Raw genomic sequence first — 19,541 nt, forward strand, 5'->3', positions numbered from 1 at the left:
CAGTATTGTCTGAATAATCAGCTAAATTATTCATGCGGTAAGATATGAAATAAAACAAAACAGAGAGTCTCCATGCAATACCATGCATGTGTATTGAGATGGTTGGTACGGTGCAAAGTAGTTAGCACTGCTGCCTCACATGGATCCAATTGAAACCCAGACCATAATCCACTTTTGTGGAGTTTGTAATTCTTTATTGTGCAAGGATAGCTTCTCCCCAAGTGCCCCTGCCCAAATCCAGTCCAAAAAAATACCAATATGCTAATTGGCAAGTGATAAAATTGAGCCCAGTATGCATGTGTATTAGAGAATTTAGACTTGACACCTCACTGGGACAGGGACTAATGAGAATAGATAAATTGTTATTCATAAAACACTGTATAATATTCAGGCATTATATCAATAAAGGATAAACACCATGTTAACAGTATATAAAACAGATTTAATGCACAGCAGAAGAATTTACTGCTGCAGTATATTTCATATAAAAGGTGGCTAAAACAAGATACTAAACTGAAAACCTTATGAAAACATTTCTGCATGAGCTTGGGTGTGGGGATTTGTGGTGAATTGGCTAGCATTCTGGCTTTCAAGCTCTTCAGTCTGATTTGATATGTTGTTGAAACCAAATGGCTTCTATTCCTTAGCAGTCTGGTTATTAGTTTGGGATATTTTTAATCACGGGACAGTCTTTTAGAGTGGATGTCCACTTCTTGATTACTGTGCAGTTTATTACTTTGTTTCCGATGATGGTTTTTCTCCTATTACCTGAATCCTGCATCCAATTGCTGTGAGTTGGAAGTACAGGGCTAACAAGTCCATGCATTCGACTTTAAGAACCTCAATCAAAGCATTCTTTTGAGCAATAAGGGAGACTTATGGGCAGCCTTACTCTCCCCAAGGAACCTATCAGCCTGATCACATCCTATTGGCACTTTGCTTCAGATAGCTGAGAACCCCAGGAGATTAGACTCCTAAGTTTGCTACAAGACTTGTCCAAAAGAGGATTGTCTGTGAAGTTTACCACACACAGCTTTCCAACACATTGACATTACTATATGGGTATGGGATCTGTTATACAGACACTGCTTATGCAACAGGATGTCAAGATAATCTAGTGGAAAAATGTAAATACATGCTGCTTTTTCAGTAATAATATCACACATAGATGGTGAGCTAGAGTTTCCTCCTACAGTGATTGTGAAGAGTAATGCTAAACACTTCAATAAGGAATGGAATGCCAAAGACATTTTGGGACAGACAGGGATATATTTTAAATGTATTATTTTAGTAGATTTTAGTCATGGTGCACAAATAAAGTGGAAAAGACCTTATATGGAAAACTCCCAGTGCTTCAATTAATAGATAACGAACCTGTGCATTCAAAGCCAGAATTGCAATTTTAGGGGTCTCAGTTGTCCTAGGCTACATTCACTGGAAGTGAAATGGAGCTTGAGCATTAGTCAAAATCGAAATCCATTGATCACTTTGGCAAAAACTATTTTGATGCTGCTTATTGCTATCATAGTCTGCACGGTATACAGAGAAACCATACAAGTCATAGTAATCTAACCATTTGTATTTGGACAAGAAGTAAAGGGAGATACAATTTAGGTTGTTTCTATCTGGTAATAACATTTCAAATGGTTTTCCTAAAATTGTAATCTGGATTTTTTGTACTTTTAACTTTGTTCAACATAATAAAAATGAAAAGGTAAGATGTATTTTATGTTAAGAGAAATTGAAATGTTCATCCAATCTGTGTACGCAATAGTATTACACCATAATGAAGCAGGTGGAAACAAATTATTCCAATAAGAAGATGAGGCCCTATTGGCAAACACTGGTAATGCAGTCCTAAAAGAATACTCAAATTGCCATTTCTATAGTTGGTTCCATGGTGTAATGGTTAGCACTTTGGACTTTGAATCCAGCGATCTGAGTTCAATTCTCAGTGGAACCTTGCTTTGTTTTATCTTAAAGATGTCATATGAAATGTGAACACAGTTCAATATATGTAACTCTAGCTAGCAGAGACAAAATAAAACAAATACAAGAGGCACAAAACAGTATTGTCTGAATAATCAGCTAAATTATTCATGCGGTAAGATATGAAATAAAACAAAACAGAGAGTCTCCATGCAATACCATGCATGTGTATTGAGATGGTTGGTACGGTGCAAAGTAGTTAGCACTGCTGCCTCACATGGATCCAATTGAAACCCAGACCATAATCCACTTTTGTGGAGTTTGTAATTCTTTATTGTGCAAGGATAGCTTCTCCCCAAGTGCCCCTGCCCAAATCCAGTCCAAAAAAATACCAATATGCTAATTGGCAAGTGATAAAATTGAGCCCAGTATGCATGTGTATTAGAGAATTTAGACTTGACACCTCACTGGGACAGGGACTAATGAGAATAGATAAATTGTTATTCATAAAACACTGTATAATATTCAGGCATTATATCAATAAAGGATAAACACCATGTTAACAGTATATAAAACAGATTTAATGCACAGCAGAAGAATTTACTGCTGCAGTATATTTCATATAAAAGGTGGCTAAAACAAGATACTAAACTGAAAACCTTATGAAAACATTTCTGCATGAGCTTGGGTGTGGGGATTTGTGGTGAATTGGCTAGCATTCTGGCTTTCAAGCTCTTCAGTCTGATTTGATATGTTGTTGAAACCAAATGGCTTCTATTCCTTAGCAGTCTGGTTATTAGTTTGGGATATTTTTAATCACGGGACAGTCTTTTAGAGTGGATGTCCACTTCTTGATTACTGTGCAGTTTCTTACTTTGTTTCCGATGATGGTTTTTCTCCTATTACCTGAATCCTGGAAATAATTGCTGTGAGTTGGAAGTACAGGGCTAACAAGTCCATACATTCGACTTTAAGAACCTCAATCAAAGCATTCTTTTGAGCAATAAGGGAGACTAATGGGCAGCCTTACTCTCCCCAAGGAACCTATTAGCCTGATCACATCCTATTGGCACTCTGCTTCAGATAGCTGAGAACCCCAGGAGATTAGGCTCCTTAGTTTGCTACAAGACTTGTCCAAAAGAGGATTGTCTGTGAAGTTTACCACACACAGCTTTCCAACACATTGACATTACTATATGGGTATGGGATCTGTTATACAGACACTGCTTATGGAACAGGATGTCAAGATAATCTAGTGGAAAAATGTAAATACATGCTGCTTTTTCAGTAATAATATCACACATAGATGGTGAGCTAGAGTTTCCTCCTACAGTGATTGTGAAGAGTAATGCTAAACACTTCAATAAGGAATGGAATGCCAAAGACATTTTGGGACAGACAGGGATATATTTTAAATGTATTATTTTAGTAGATTTTAGTCATGGTGCACAAATAAACTGGAAAAGACCTTATATGGAAAACTCCCAGTGCTTCAATTAATAGATAACGAACCTGTGCATTCAAAGCCAGAATTGCAATTTTTGGGGTCTCAGTTGTCCTAGGCTACATTCACTGGAAGTGAAATGGAGCTTGAGCATTAGTCAAAATTGAAATCCATTGATCACTTTGGCAAAAACTATTTTGATGCTGCTTATTGCTATCATAGTCTGCACGGTATACAGAGAAACCATACAAGTCATAGTAATCTAACCATTTGTATTTGGACAAGAAGTAAAGGGAGATACAATTTAGGTTGTTTCTATCTGGTAATAACATTTCAAATGGTTTTCCTAAAATTGTAATCTGGATTTTTTGTACTTTTAACTTTGTTCAACATAATAAAAATGAAAAGGTGAGATGTATTTTATGTTAAGAGAAATTGAAATGTTCATCCAATCTGTGTACGCAATAGTATTACACCATAATGAAGCAGGTGGAAACAAATAATTCCAATAAGAAGATGCAGCCCTATTGGCAAACACTGGTAATGCAGTCCTAAAAGAATACTCAAATTGCCATTTCTATAGTTGGTTCCATGGTGTAATGGTTAGCACTTTGGACTTTGAATCCAGCGATCTGAGTTCAAATCTCAGTGGAACCTTGCTTTTGTTTTATCTTAAAGATGTCATATGAAATGTGAACACAGTTCAATATATGTAACTCTAGCTAGCAGAGACAAAATAAAACAAATACAAGAGGCACAAAACAGTATTGTCTGAATAATCAGCTAAATTATTCATGCGGTAAGATATGAAATAAAACAAAACAGAGAGTCTCCATGCAATACCATGCATGTGTATTGAGATGGTTGGTACGGTGCAAAGTAGTTAGCACTGCTGCCTCACATGGATCCAATTGAAACCCAGACCATAATCCACTTTTGTGGAGTTTGTAATTCTTTATTGTGCAAGGATAGCTTCTCCCCAAGTGCCCCTGCCCAAATCCAGTCCAAAAAAATACCAATATGCTAATTGGCAAGTGATAAAATTGAGCCCAGTATGCATGTGTATTAGAGAATTTAGACTTGACACCTCACTGGGACAGGGACTAATGAGAATAGATAAATTGTTATTCATAAAACACTGTATAATATTCAGGCATTATATCAATAAAGGATAAACACCATGTTAACAGTATATAAAACAGATTTAATGCACAGCAGAAGAATTTACTGCTGCAGTATATTTCATATAAAAGGTGGCTAAAACAAGATACTAAACTGAAAACCTTATGAAAACATTTCTGCATGAGCTTGGGTGTGGGGATTTGTGGTGAATTGGCTAGCATTCTGGCTTTCAAGCTCTTCAGTCTGATTTGATATGTTGTTGAAACCAAATGGCTTCTATTCCTTAGCAGTCTGGTTATTAGTTTGGGATATTTTTAATCACGGGACAGTCTTTTAGAGTGGATGTCCACTTCTTGATTACTGTGCAGTTTATTACTTTGTTTCCGATGATGGTTTTTCTCCTATTACCTGAATCCTGCATCCAATTGCTGTGAGTTGGAAGTACAGGGCTAACAAGTCCATGCATTCGACTTTAAGAACCTCAATCAAAGCATTCTTTTGAGCAATAAGGGAGACTTATGGGCAGCCTTACTCTCCCCAAGGAACCTATCAGCCTGATCACATCCTATTGGCACTTTGCTTCAGATAGCTGAGAACCCCAGGAGATTAGACTCCTAAGTTTGCTACAAGACTTGTCCAAAAGAGGATTGTCTGTGAAGTTTACCACACACAGCTTTCCAACACATTGACATTACTATATGGGTATGGGATCTGTTATACAGACACTGCTTATGCAACAGGATGTCAAGATAATCTAGTGGAAAAATGTAAATACATGCTGCTTTTTCAGTAATAATATCACACATAGATGGTGAGCTAGAGTTTCCTCCTACAGTGATTGTGAAGAGTAATGCTAAACACTTCAATAAGGAATGGAATGCCAAAGACATTTTGGGACAGACAGGGATATATTTTAAATGTATTATTTTAGTAGATTTTAGTCATGGTGCACAAATAAAGTGGAAAAGACCTTATATGGAAAACTCCCAGTGCTTCAATTAATAGATAACGAACCTGTGCATTCAAAGCCAGAATTGCAATTTTAGGGGTCTCAGTTGTCCTAGGCTACATTCACTGGAAGTGAAATGGAGCTTGAGCATTAGTCAAAATCGAAATCCATTGATCACTTTGGCAAAAACTATTTTGATGCTGCTTATTGCTATCATAGTCTGCACGGTATACAGAGAAACCATACAAGTCATAGTAATCTAACCATTTGTATTTGGACAAGAAGTAAAGGGAGATACAATTTAGGTTGTTTCTATCTGGTAATAACATTTCAAATGGTTTTCCTAAAATTGTAATCTGGATTTTTTGTACTTTTAACTTTGTTCAACATAATAAAAATGAAAAGGTAAGATGTATTTTATGTTAAGAGAAATTGAAATGTTCATCCAATCTGTGTACGCAATAGTATTACACCATAATGAAGCAGGTGGAAACAAATTATTCCAATAAGAAGATGAGGCCCTATTGGCAAACACTGGTAATGCAGTCCTAAAAGAATACTCAAATTGCCATTTCTATAGTTGGTTCCATGGTGTAATGGTTAGCACTTTGGACTTTGAATCCAGCGATCTGAGTTCAATTCTCAGTGGAACCTTGCTTTGTTTTATCTTAAAGATGTCATATGAAATGTGAACACAGTTCAATATATGTAACTCTAGCTAGCAGAGACAAAATAAAACAAATACAAGAGGCACAAAACAGTATTGTCTGAATAATCAGCTAAATTATTCATGCGGTAAGATATGAAATAAAACAAAACAGAGAGTCTCCATGCAATACCATGCATGTGTATTGAGATGGTTGGTACGGTGCAAAGTAGTTAGCACTGCTGCCTCACATGGATCCAATTGAAACCCAGACCATAATCCACTTTTGTGGAGTTTGTAATTCTTTATTGTGCAAGGATAGCTTCTCCCCAAGTGCCCCTGCCCAAATCCAGTCCAAAAAAATACCAATATGCTAATTGGCAAGTGATAAAATTGAGCCCAGTATGCATGTGTATTAGAGAATTTAGACTTGACACCTCACTGGGACAGGGACTAATGAGAATAGATAAATTGTTATTCATAAAACACTGTATAATATTCAGGCATTATATCAATAAAGGATAAACACCATGTTAACAGTATATAAAACAGATTTAATGCACAGCAGAAGAATTTACTGCTGCAGTATATTTCATATAAAAGGTGGCTAAAACAAGATACTAAACTGAAAACCTTATGAAAACATTTCTGCATGAGCTTGGGTGTGGGGATTTGTGGTGAATTGGCTAGCATTCTGGCTTTCAAGCTCTTCAGTCTGATTTGATATGTTGTTGAAACCAAATGGCTTCTATTCCTTAGCAGTCTGGTTATTAGTTTGGGATATTTTTAATCACGGGACAGTCTTTTAGAGTGGATGTCCACTTCTTGATTACTGTGCAGTTTCTTACTTTGTTTCCGATGATGGTTTTTCTCCTATTACCTGAATCCTGGAAATAATTGCTGTGAGTTGGAAGTACAGGGCTAACAAGTCCATACATTCGACTTTAAGAACCTCAATCAAAGCATTCTTTTGAGCAATAAGGGAGACTAATGGGCAGCCTTACTCTCCCCAAGGAACCTATTAGCCTGATCACATCCTATTGGCACTCTGCTTCAGATAGCTGAGAACCCCAGGAGATTAGGCTCCTTAGTTTGCTACAAGACTTGTCCAAAAGAGGATTGTCTGTGAAGTTTACCACACACAGCTTTCCAACACATTGACATTACTATATGGGTATGGGATCTGTTATACAGACACTGCTTATGGAACAGGATGTCAAGATAATCTAGTGGAAAAATGTAAATACATGCTGCTTTTTCAGTAATAATATCACACATAGATGGTGAGCTAGAGTTTCCTCCTACAGTGATTGTGAAGAGTAATGCTAAACACTTCAATAAGGAATGGAATGCCAAAGACATTTTGGGACAGACAGGGATATATTTTAAATGTATTATTTTAGTAGATTTTAGTCATGGTGCACAAATAAACTGGAAAAGACCTTATATGGAAAACTCCCAGTGCTTCAATTAATAGATAACGAACCTGTGCATTCAAAGCCAGAATTGCAATTTTTGGGGTCTCAGTTGTCCTAGGCTACATTCACTGGAAGTGAAATGGAGCTTGAGCATTAGTCAAAATTGAAATCCATTGATCACTTTGGCAAAAACTATTTTGATGCTGCTTATTGCTATCATAGTCTGCACGGTATACAGAGAAACCATACAAGTCATAGTAATCTAACCATTTGTATTTGGACAAGAAGTAAAGGGAGATACAATTTAGGTTGTTTCTATCTGGTAATAACATTTCAAATGGTTTTCCTAAAATTGTAATCTGGATTTTTTGTACTTTTAACTTTGTTCAACATAATAAAAATGAAAAGGTGAGATGTATTTTATGTTAAGAGAAATTGAAATGTTCATCCAATCTGTGTACGCAATAGTATTACACCATAATGAAGCAGGTGGAAACAAATTATTCCAATAAGAAGATGAGGCCCTATTGGCAAACACTGGTAATGCAGTCCTAAAAGAATACTCAAATTGCCATTCTATAGTTGGTTCCATGGTGTAATGGTCAGCACTTTGGACTTTGAATCCAGCGATCTGAGTTCAATTCTCAGTGGAACCTTGCTTTGTTTTATCTTAAAGATGTCATATGAAATGTGAACACAGTTCAATATATGTAACTCTAGCTAGCAGAGACAAAATAAAACAAATACAAGAGGCACAAAACAGTATTGTCTGAATAATCAGCTAAATTATTCATGCGGTAAGATATGAAATAAAACAAAACAGAGAGTCTCCATGCAATACCATGCATGTGTATTGAGATGGTTGGTACGGTGCAAAGTAGTTAGCACTGCTGCCTCACATGGATCCAATTGAAACCCAGACCATAATCCACTTTTGTGGAGTTTGTAATTCTTTATTGTGCAAGGATAGCTTCTCCCCAAGTGCCCCTGCCCAAATCCAGTCCAAAAAACATACCAATATGCTAATTGGCAAGTGATAAAATTGAGCCCAGTATGCATGTGTATTAGAGAATTTAGACTTGACACCTCACTGGGACAGGGACTAATGAGAATAGATAAATTGTTATTCATAAAACACTGTATAATATTCAGGCATTATATCAATAAAGGATAAACACCATGTTAACAGTATATAAAACAGATTTAATGCACAGCAGAAGAATTTACTGCTGCAGTATATTTCATATAAAAGGTGGCTAAAACAAGATACTAAACTGAAAACCTTATGAAAACATTTCTGCATGAGCTTGGGTGTGGGGATTTGTGGTGAATTGGCTAGCATTCTGGCTTTCAAGCTCTTCAGTCTGATTTGATATGTTGTTGAAACCAAATGGCTTCTATTCCTTAGCAGTCTGGTTATTAGTTTGGGATATTTTTAATCACGGGACAGTCTTTTAGAGTGGATGTCCACTTCTTGATTACTGTGCAGTTTCTTACTTTGTTTCCGATGATGGTTTTTCTCCTATTACCTGAATCCTGGAAATAATTGCTGTGAGTTGGAAGTACAGGGCTAACAAGTCCATACATTCGACTTTAAGAACCTCAATCAAAGCATTCTTTTGAGCAATAAGGGAGACTAATGGGCAGCCTTACTCTCCCCAAGGAACCTATTAGCCTGATCACATCCTATTGGCACTCTGCTTCAGATAGCTGAGAACCCCAGGAGATTAGGCTCCTTAGTTTGCTACAAGACTTGTCCAAAAGAGGATTGTCTGTGAAGTTTACCACACACAGCTTTCCAACACATTGACATTACTATATGGGTATGGGATCTGTTATACAGACACTGCTTATGGAACAGGATGTCAAGATAATCTAGTGGAAAAATGTAAATACATGCTGCTTTTTCAGTAATAATATCACACATAGATGGTGAGCTAGAGTTTCCTCCTACAGTGATTGTGAAGAGTAATGCTAAACACTTCAATAAGGAATGGAATGCCAAAGACATTTTGGGACAGACAGGGATATATTTTAAATGTATTGTTTTAGTAGATTTTAGTCATGGTGCACAAATAAACTGGAAAAGACCTTATATGGAAAACTCCCAGTGCTTCAATTAATAGATAACGAACCTGTGCATTCAAAGCCAGAATTGCAATTTTAGGGGTCTCAGTTGTCCTAGGCTACATTCACTGGAAGTGAAATGGAGCTTGAGCATTAGTCAAAATCGAAATCCATTGATCACTTTGGCAAAAACTATTTTGATGCTGCTTATTCCTATCATAGTCTGCACGGTATACAGAGAAACCATACAAGTCATAGTAATCTAACCATTTGTATTTGGACAAGAAGTAAAGGGAGATACAATTTAGGTTGTTTCTATCTGGTAATAACATTTCAAATGGTTTTCCTAAAATTGTAATCTGGATTTTTTGTACTTTTAACTTTGTTCAACATAATAAAAATGAAAAGGTGAGATGTATTTTATGTTAAGAGAAATTGAAATGTTCATCCAATCTGTGTACGCAATAGTATTACACCATAATGAAGCAGGTGGAAACAAATTATTCCAATAAGAAGATGAGGCCCTATTGGCAAACACTGGTAATGCAGTCCTAAAAGAATACTCAAATTGCCATTTCTATAGTTGGTTCCATGGTGTAATGGTCAGCACTTTGGACTTTGAATCCAGCGATCTGAGTTCAATTCTCAGTGGAACCTTGCTTTGTTTTATCTTAAAGATGTCATATGAAATGTGAACACAGTTCAATATATGTAACTCTAGCTAGCAGAGACAAAATAAAACAAATACAAGAGGCACAAAACAGTATTGTCTGAATAATCAGCTAAATTATTCATGCGGTAAGATATGAAATAAAACAAAACAGAGAGTCTCCATGCAATACCATGCATGTGTATTGAGATGGTTGGTACGGTGCAAAGTAGTTAGCACTGCTGCCTCACATGGATCCAATTGAAACCCAGACCATAATCCACTTTTGTGGAGTTTGTAATTCTTTATTGTGCAAGGATAGCTTCTCCCCAAGTGCCCCTGCCCAAATCCAGTCCAAAAAACATACCAATATGCTAATTGGCAAGTGATAAAATTGAGCCCAGTATGCATGTGTATTAGAGAATTTAGACTTGACACCTCACTGGGACAGGGACTAATGAGAATAGATAAATTGTTATTCATAAAACACTGTATAATATTCAGGCATTATATCAATAAAGGATAAACACCATGTTAACAGTATATAAAACAGATTTAATGCACAGCAGAAGAATTTACTGCTGCAGTATATTTCATATAAAAGGTGGCTAAAACAAGATACTAAACTGAAAACCTTATGAAAACATTTCTGCATGAGCTTGGGTGTGGGGATTTGTGGTGAATTGGCTAGCATTCTGGCTTTCAAGCTCTTCAGTCTGATTTGATATGTTGTTGAAACCAAATGGCTTCTATTCCTTAGCAGTCTGGTTATTAGTTTGGGATATTTTTAATCACGGGACAGTCTTTTAGAGTGGATGTCCACTTCTTGATTACTGTGCAGTTTCTTACTTTGTTTCCGATGATGGTTTTTCTCCTATTACCTGAATCCTGGAAATAATTGCTGTGAGTTGGAAGTACAGGGCTAACAAGTCCATACATTCGACTTTAAGAACCTCAATCAAAGCATTCTTTTGAGCAATAAGGGAGACTAATGGGCAGCCTTACTCTCCCCAAGGAACCTATTAGCCTGATCACATCCTATTGGCACTCTGCTTCAGATAGCTGAGAACCCCAGGAGATTAGGCTCCTTAGTTTGCTACAAGACTTGTCCAAAAGAGGATTGTCTGTGAAGTTTACCACACACAGCTTTCCAACACATTGACATTACTATATGGGTATGGGATCTGTTATACAGACACTGCTTATGGAACAGGATGTCAAGATAATCTAGTGGAAAAATGTAAATACATGCTGCTTTTTCAGTAATAATATCACACATAGATGGTGAGCTAGAGTTTCCTCCTACAGTGATTGTGAAGAGTAATGCTAAACACTTCAATAAGGAATGGAATGCCAAAGACATTTTGGGACAGACAGGGATATATTTTAAATGTATTATTTTAGTAGATTTTAGTCATGGTGCACAAATAAACTGGAAAAGACCTTATATGGAAAACTCCCAGTGCTTCAATTAATAGATAACGAACCTGTGCATTCAAAGCCAGAATTGCAATTTTTGGGGTCTCAGTTGTCCTAGGCTACATTCACTGGAAGTGAAATGGAGCTTGAGCATTAGTCAAAATCGAAATCCATTGATCACTTTGGCAAAAACTATTTTGATGCTGCTTATTGCTATCATAGTCTGCACGGTATACAGAGAAACCATACAAGTCATAGTAATCTAACCATTTGTATTTGGACAAGAAGTAAAGGGAGATACAATTTAGGTTGTTTCTATCTGGTAATAACATTTCAAATGGTTTTCCTAAAATTGTAATCTGGATTTTTTGTACTTTTAACTTTGTTCAACATAATAAAAATGAAAAGGTGAGATGTATTTTATGTTAAGAGAAATTGAAATGTTCATCCAATCTGTGTACGCAATAGTATTACACCATAATGAAGCAGGTGGAAACAAATTATTCCAATAAGAAGATGAGGCCCTATTGGCAAACACTGGTAATGCAGTCCTAAAAGAATACTCAAATTGCCATTTCTATAGTTGGTTCCATGGTGTAATGGTCAGCACTTTGGACTTTGAATCCAGCGATCTGAGTTCAATTCTCAGTGGAACCTTGCTTTGTTTTATCTTAAAGATGTCATATGAAATGTGAACACAGTTCAATATATGTAACTCTAGCTAGCAGAGACAAAATAAAACAAATACAAGAGGCACAAAACAGTATTGTCTGAATAATCAGCTAAATTATTCATGCGGTAAGATATGAAATAAAACAAAACAGAGAGTCTCCATGCAATACCATGCATGTGTATTGAGATGGTTGGTACGGTGCAAAGTAGTTAGCACTGCTGCCTCACATGGATCCAATTGAAACCCAGACCATAATCCACTTTTGTGGAGTTTGTAATTCTTTATTGTGCAAGGATAGCTTCTCCCCAAGTGCCCCTGCCCAAATCCAGTCCAAAAAACATACCAATATGCTAATTGGCAAGTGATAAAATTGAGCCCAGTATGCATGTGTATTAGAGAATTTAGACTTGACACCTCACTGGGACAGGGACTAATGAGAATAGATAAATTGTTATTCATAAAACACTGTATAATATTCAGGCATTATATCAATAAAGGATAAACACCATGTTAACAGTATATAAAACAGATTTAATGCACAGCAGAAGAATTTACTGCTGCAGTATATTTCATATAAAAGGTGGCTAAAACAAGATACTAAACTGAAAACCTTATGAAAACATTTCTGCATGAGCTTGGGTGTGGGGATTTGTGGTGAATTGGCTAGCATTCTGGCTTTCAAGCTCTTCAGTCTGATTTGATATGTTGTTGAAACCAAATGGCTTCTATTCCTTAGCAGTCTGGTTATTAGTTTGGGATATTTTTAATCACGGGACAGTCTTTTAGAGTGGATGTCCACTTCTTGATTACTGTGCAGTTTCTTACTTTGTTTCCGATGATGGTTTTTCTCCTATTACCTGAATCCTGGAAATAATTGCTGTGAGTTGGAAGTACAGGGCTAACAAGTCCATACATTCGACTTTAAGAACCTCAATCAAAGCATTCTTTTGAGCAATAAGGGAGACTAATGGGCAGCCTTACTCTCCCCAAGGAACCTATTAGCCTGATCACATCCTATTGGCACTCTGCTTCAGATAGCTGAGAACCCCAGGAGATTAGGCTCCTTAGTTTGCTACAAGACTTGTCCAAAAGAGGATTGTCTGTGAAGTTTACCACACACAGCTTTCCAACACATTGACATTACTATATGGGTATGGGATCTGTTATACAGACACTGCTTATGGAACAGGATGTCAAGATAATCTAGTGGAAAAATGTAAATACATGCTGCTTTTTCAGTAATAATATCACACATAGATGGTGAGCTAGAGTTTCCTCCTACAGTGATTGTGAAGAGTAATGCTAAACACTTCAATAAGGAATGGAATGCCAAAGACATTTTGGGACAGACAGGGATATATTTTAAATGTATTGTTTTAGTAGATTTTAGTCATGGTGCACAAATAAACTGGAAAAGACCTTATATGGAAAACTCCCAGTGCTTCAATTAATAGATAACGAACCTGTGCATTCAAAGCCAGAATTGCAATTTTAGGGGTCTCAGTTGTCCTAGGCTACATTCACTGGAAGTGAAATGGAGCTTGAGCATTAGTCAAAATCGAAATCCATTGATCACTTTGGCAAAAACTATTTTGATGCTGCTTATTCCTATCATAGTCTGCACGGTATACAGAGAAACCATACAAGTCATAGTAATCTAACCATTTGTATTTGGACAAGAAGTAAAGGGAGATACAATTTAGGTTGTTTCTATCTGGTAATAACATTTCAAATGGTTTTCCTAAAATTGTAATCTGGATTTTTTGTACTTTTAACTTTGTTCAACATAATAAAAATGAAAAGGTGAGATGTATTTTATGTTAAGAGAAATTGAAATGTTCATCCAATCTGTGTACGCAATAGTATTACACCATAATGAAGCAGGTGGAAACAAATTATTCCAATAAGAAGATGAGGCCCTATTGGCAAACACTGGTAATGCAGTCCTAAAAGAATACTCAAATTGCCATTTCTATAGTTGGTTCCATGGTGTAATGGTCAGCACTTTGGACTTTGAATCCAGCGATCTGAGTTCAATTCTCAGTGGAACCTTGCTTTGTTTTATCTTAAAGATGTCATATGAAATGTGAACACAGTTCAATATATGTAACTCTAGCTAGCAGAGACAAAATAAAACAAATACAAGAGGCACAAAACAGTATTGTCTGAATAATCAGCTAAATTATTCATGCGGTAAGATATGAAATAAAACAAAACAGAGAGTCTCCATGCAATACCATGCATGTGTATTGAGATGGTTGGTACGGTGCAAAGTAGTTAGCACTGCTGCCTCACATGGATCCAATTGAAACCCAGACCATAATCCACTTTTGTGGAGTTTGTAATTCTTTATTGTGCAAGGATAGCTTCTCCCCAAGTGCCCCTGCCCAAATCCAGTCCAAAAAACATACCAATATGCTAATTGGCAAGTGATAAAATTGAGCCCAGTATGCATGTGTATTAGAGAATTTAGACTTGACACCTCACTGGGACAGGGACTAATGAGAATAGATAAATTGTTATTCATAAAACACTGTATAATATTCAGGCATTATATCAATAAAGGATAAACACCATGTTAACAGTATATAAAACAGATTTAATGCACAGCAGAAGAATTTACTGCTGCAGTATATTTCATATAAAAGGTGGCTAAAACAAGATACTAAACTGAAAACCTTATGAAAACATTTCTGCATGAGCTTGGGTGTGGGGATTTGTGGTGAATTGGCTAGCATTCTGGCTTTCAAGCTCTTCAGTCTGATTTGATATGTTGTTGAAACCAAATGGCTTCTATTCCTTAGCAGTCTGGTTATTAGTTTGGGATATTTTTAATCACGGGACAGTCTTTTAGAGTGGATGTCCACTTCTTGATTACTGTGCAGTTTCTTACTTTGTTTCCGATGATGGTTTTTCTCCTATTACCTGAATCCTGGAAATAATTGCTGTGAGTTGGAAGTACAGGGCTAACAAGTCCATACATTCGACTTTAAGAACCTCAATCAAAGCATTCTTTTGAGCAATAAGGGAGACTAATGGGCAGCCTTACTCTCCCCAAGGAACCTATTAGCCTGATCACATCCTATTGGCACTCTGCTTCAGATAGCTGAGAACCCCAGGAGATTAGGCTCCTTAGTTTGCTACAAGACTTGTCCAAAAGAGGATTGTCTGTGAAGTTTACCACACACAGCTTTCCAACACATTGACATTACTATATGGGTATGGGATCTGTTATACAGACACTGCTTATGGAACAGGATGTCAAGATAATCTAGTGGAAAAATGTAAATACATGCTGCTTTTTCAGTAATAATATCACACATAGATGGTGAGCTAGAGTTTCCTCCTACAGTGATTGTGAAGAGTAATGCTAAACACTTCAATAAGGAATGGAATGCCAAAGACATTTTGGGACAGACAGGGATATATTTTAAATGTATTGTTTTAGTAGATTTTAGTCATGGTGCACAAATAAACTGGAAAAGACCTTATATGGAAAACTCCCAGTGCTTCAATTAATAGATAACGAACCTGTGCATTCAAAGCCAGAATTGCAATTTTAGGGGTCTCAGTTGTCCTAGGCTACATTCACTGGAAGTGAAATGGAGCTTGAGCATTAGTCAAAATCGAAATCCATTGATCACTTTGGCAAAAACTATTTTGATGCTGCTTATTCCTATCATAGTCTGCACGGTATACAGAGAAACCATACAAGTCATAGTAATCTAACCATTTGTATTTGGACAAGAAGTAAAGGGAGATACAATTTAGGTTGTTTCTATCTGGTAATAACATTTCAAATGGTTTTCCTAAAATTGTAATCTGGATTTTTTGTACTTTTAACTTTGTTCAACATAATAAAAATGAAAAGGTGAGATGTATTTTATGTTAAGAGAAATTGAAATGTTCATCCAATCTGTGTACGCAATAGTATTACACCATAATGAAGCAGGTGGAAACAAATTATTCCAATAAGAAGATGAGGCCCTATTGGCAAACACTGGTAATGCAGTCCTAAAAGAATACTCAAATTGACATTTCTATAGTTGGTTCCATGGTGTAATGGTCAGCACTTTGGACTTTGAATCCAGCGATCTGAGTTCAATTCTCAGTGGAACCTTGCTTTGTTTTATCTTAAAGATGTCATATGAAATGTGAACACAGTTCAATATATGTAACTCTAGCTAGCAGAGACAAAATAAAACAAATACAAGAGGCACAAAACAGTATTGTCTGAATAATCAGCTAAATTATTCATGCGGTAAGATATGAAATAAAACAAAACAGAGAGTCTCCATGCAATACCATGCATGTGTATTGAGATGGTTGGTACGGTGCAAAGTAGTTAGCACTGCTGCCTCACATGGATCCAATTGAAACCCAGACCATAATCCACTTTTGTGGAGTTTGTAATTCTTTATTGTGCAAGGATAGCTTCTCCCCAAGTGCCCCTGCCCAAATCCAGTCCAAAAAACATACCAATATGCTAATTGGCAAGTGATAAAATTGAGCCCAGTATGCATGTGTATTAGAGAATTTAGACTTGACACCTCACTGGGACAGGGACTAATGAGAATAGATAAATTGTTATTCATAAAACACTGTATAATATTCAGGCATTATATCAATAAAGGATAAACACCATGTTAACAGTATATAAAACAGATTTAATGCACAGCAGAAGAATTTACTGCTGCAGTATATTTCATATAAAAGGTGGCTAAAACAAGATACTAAACTGAAAACCTTATGAAAACATTTCTGCATGAGCTTGGGTGTGGGGATTTGTGGTGAATTGGCTAGCATTCTGGCTTTCAAGCTCTTCAGTCTGATTTGATATGTTGTTGAAACCAAATGGCTTCTATTCCTTAGCAGTCTGGTTATTAGTTTGGGATATTTTTAATCACGGGACAGTCTTTTAGAGTGGATGTCCACTTCTTGATTACTGTGCAGTTTCTTACTTTGTTTCCGATGATGGTTTTTCTCCTATTACCTGAATCCTGGAAATAATTGCTGTGAGTTGGAAGTACAGGGCTAACAAGTCCATACATTCGACTTTAAGAACCTCAATCAAAGCATTCTTTTGAGCAATAAGGGAGACTAATGGGCAGCCTTACTCTCCCCAAGGAACCTATTAGCCTGATCACATCCTATTGGCACTCTGCTTCAGATAGCTGAGAACCCCAGGAGATTAGGCTCCTTAGTTTGCTACAAGACTTGTCCAAAAGAGGATTGTCTGTGAAGTTTACCACACACAGCTTTCCAACACATTGACATTACTATATGGGTATGGGATCTGTTATACAGACACTGCTTATGGAACAGGATGTCAAGATAATCTAGTGGAAAAATGTAAATACATGCTGCTTTTTCAGTAATAATATCACACATAGATGGTGAGCTAGAGTTTCCTCCTACAGTGATTGTGAAGAGTAATGCTAAACACTTCAATAAGGAATGGAATGCCAAAGATATTTTGGGACAGACAGGGATATATTTTAAATGTATTGTTTTAGTAGATTTTAGTCATGGTGCACAAATAAACTGGAAAAGACCTTATATGGAAAACTCCCAGTGCTTCAATTAATAGATAACGAACCTGTGCATTCAAAGCCAGAATTGCAATTTTAGGGGTCTCAGTTGTCCTAGGCTACATTCACTGGAAGTGAAATGGAGCTTGAGCATTAGTCAAAATCGAAATCCATTGATCACTTTGGCAAAAACTATTTTGATGCTGCTTATTGCTATCATAGTCTGCACGGTATACAGAGAAACCATACAAGTCATAGTAATCTAACCATTTCTATTTGGACAAGAAGTAAAGGGAGATACAATTTAGGTTGTTTCTATCTGGTAATAACATTTCAAATGGTTTTCCTAAAATTGTAATCTGGATTTTTTGTACTTTTAACTTTGTTCAACATAATAAAAATGAAAAGGTAAGATGTATTTTATGTTAAGAGAAATTGAAATGTTCATCCAATCTGTGTACGCAATAGTATTACACCATAATGAAGCAGGTGGAAACAAATAATTCCAATAAGAAGATGCAGCCCTATTGGCAAACACTGGTAATGCAGTCCTAAAAGAATACTCAAATTGCCATTTCTATAGTTGGTTCCATGGTGTAATGGTTAGCACTTTGGACTTTGAATCCAGCAATCTGAGTTCAAATCTCAGTGGAACCTTGCTTTTGTTTTATCTTAAAGATGTCATATGAAATGTGAACACAGTTCAATATATGTAACTCTAGCTAGCAGAGACAAAATAAAACAAATACAAGAGGCACAAAACAGTATTGTCTGAATAATCAGCTAAATTATTCATGCGGTAAGATATGAAATAAAACAAAACAGAGAGTCTCCATGCAATACCATGCATGTGTATTGAGATGGTTGGTACGGTGCAAAGTAGTTAGCACTGCTGCTTCACATGGATCCAATTGAAACCCAGACCACAATCCACTTTTGTGGAGTTTGTAATTCTTTATTGTGCAAGGATAGCTTCTCCCCAAGTGCCCCTGCCCAAATCCAGTCCAAAAAACATACCAATATGCTAATTGGCAAGTGATAAAATTGAGCCCAGTGTGCATGTGTATTAGAGAATTTAGACTTGACACCACACTGGGACAGGGACTAATGAGAATAGATAAATTGTTATTCATAAAACACTGTATAATATTCAGGCATTATATCAATAAAGGATAAACACCATGTTAACAGTATATAAAACAGATTTAATGCACAGCAGAAGAATTTACTGCTGCAGTATATTTCATATAAAAGGTGGCTAAAACAAGATACTAAACTGAAAACCTTATGAAAACATTTCTGCATGAGCTTGGGTGTGAGGATTTCTGGTGAATTGGCTAGCATTCTGGCTTTCAAGCTCTTCAGTCTGATTTGATATGTTGTTGAAACCAAATGGCTTCTATTCCTTAGCAGTCTGGTTATTAGTTTGGGATATTTTTAATCACGGGACAGTCTTTTAGAGTGGATGTCCACTTCTTGATTACTGTGCAGTTTCTTACTTTGTTTCCGATGATGGTTTTTCTCCTATTACCTGAATCCTGCATCCAATTGCTGTGAGTTGGAAGTACAGGGCTAACAAGTCCATGCATTCGACTTTAAGAACCTCAATCAAAGCATTCTTTTGAGCAATAAGGTAGACTTATGGGCAGCCTTACTTTCCCCAAGGAACCTATCAGCCTGATCACATCCTATTG

General features: G+C 36.5%; 9 non-coding genes across 9 annotated transcripts; all 9 read left to right on the forward strand.

The window, feature by feature from the left end:
• Positions 1 to 1,891: 1,891 nt before the first annotated feature.
• On the forward strand, positions 1,892 to 1,963 carry TRNAQ-UUG (transfer RNA glutamine (anticodon UUG)). Its single transcript has one exon. It is a non-coding gene; the product is annotated as a tRNA-Gln (tRNA).
• A 1,995-nt stretch (positions 1,964 to 3,958) lies between these two features.
• On the forward strand, positions 3,959 to 4,030 carry TRNAQ-UUG (transfer RNA glutamine (anticodon UUG)). Its single transcript has one exon. It is a non-coding gene; the product is annotated as a tRNA-Gln (tRNA).
• Positions 4,031 to 6,026: 1,996 nt separating this feature from the next.
• TRNAQ-UUG (transfer RNA glutamine (anticodon UUG)) lies at positions 6,027 to 6,098 on the forward strand. The gene has a single exon. It is a non-coding gene; the product is annotated as a tRNA-Gln (tRNA).
• A 1,994-nt stretch (positions 6,099 to 8,092) lies between these two features.
• TRNAQ-UUG (transfer RNA glutamine (anticodon UUG)) lies at positions 8,093 to 8,164 on the forward strand. Its single transcript has one exon. It is a non-coding gene; the product is annotated as a tRNA-Gln (tRNA).
• A 1,996-nt stretch (positions 8,165 to 10,160) lies between these two features.
• TRNAQ-UUG (transfer RNA glutamine (anticodon UUG)) lies at positions 10,161 to 10,232 on the forward strand. Its single transcript has one exon. It is a non-coding gene; the product is annotated as a tRNA-Gln (tRNA).
• A 1,996-nt stretch (positions 10,233 to 12,228) lies between these two features.
• TRNAQ-UUG (transfer RNA glutamine (anticodon UUG)) lies at positions 12,229 to 12,300 on the forward strand. Its single transcript has one exon. It is a non-coding gene; the product is annotated as a tRNA-Gln (tRNA).
• Positions 12,301 to 14,296: 1,996 nt separating this feature from the next.
• TRNAQ-UUG (transfer RNA glutamine (anticodon UUG)) lies at positions 14,297 to 14,368 on the forward strand. Its single transcript has one exon. It is a non-coding gene; the product is annotated as a tRNA-Gln (tRNA).
• Positions 14,369 to 16,364: 1,996 nt separating this feature from the next.
• On the forward strand, positions 16,365 to 16,436 carry TRNAQ-UUG (transfer RNA glutamine (anticodon UUG)). The gene has a single exon. It is a non-coding gene; the product is annotated as a tRNA-Gln (tRNA).
• Positions 16,437 to 18,432: 1,996 nt separating this feature from the next.
• TRNAQ-UUG (transfer RNA glutamine (anticodon UUG)) lies at positions 18,433 to 18,504 on the forward strand. The gene has a single exon. It is a non-coding gene; the product is annotated as a tRNA-Gln (tRNA).
• Positions 18,505 to 19,541: the final 1,037 nt, after the last annotated feature.

The sequence above is a fragment of the Mixophyes fleayi genome, unplaced genomic scaffold (assembly GCF_038048845.1).
Source record: "Mixophyes fleayi isolate aMixFle1 unplaced genomic scaffold, aMixFle1.hap1 Scaffold_34, whole genome shotgun sequence".
Classification (NCBI taxonomy): Eukaryota; Metazoa; Chordata; class Amphibia; order Anura; family Limnodynastidae; genus Mixophyes; species Mixophyes fleayi.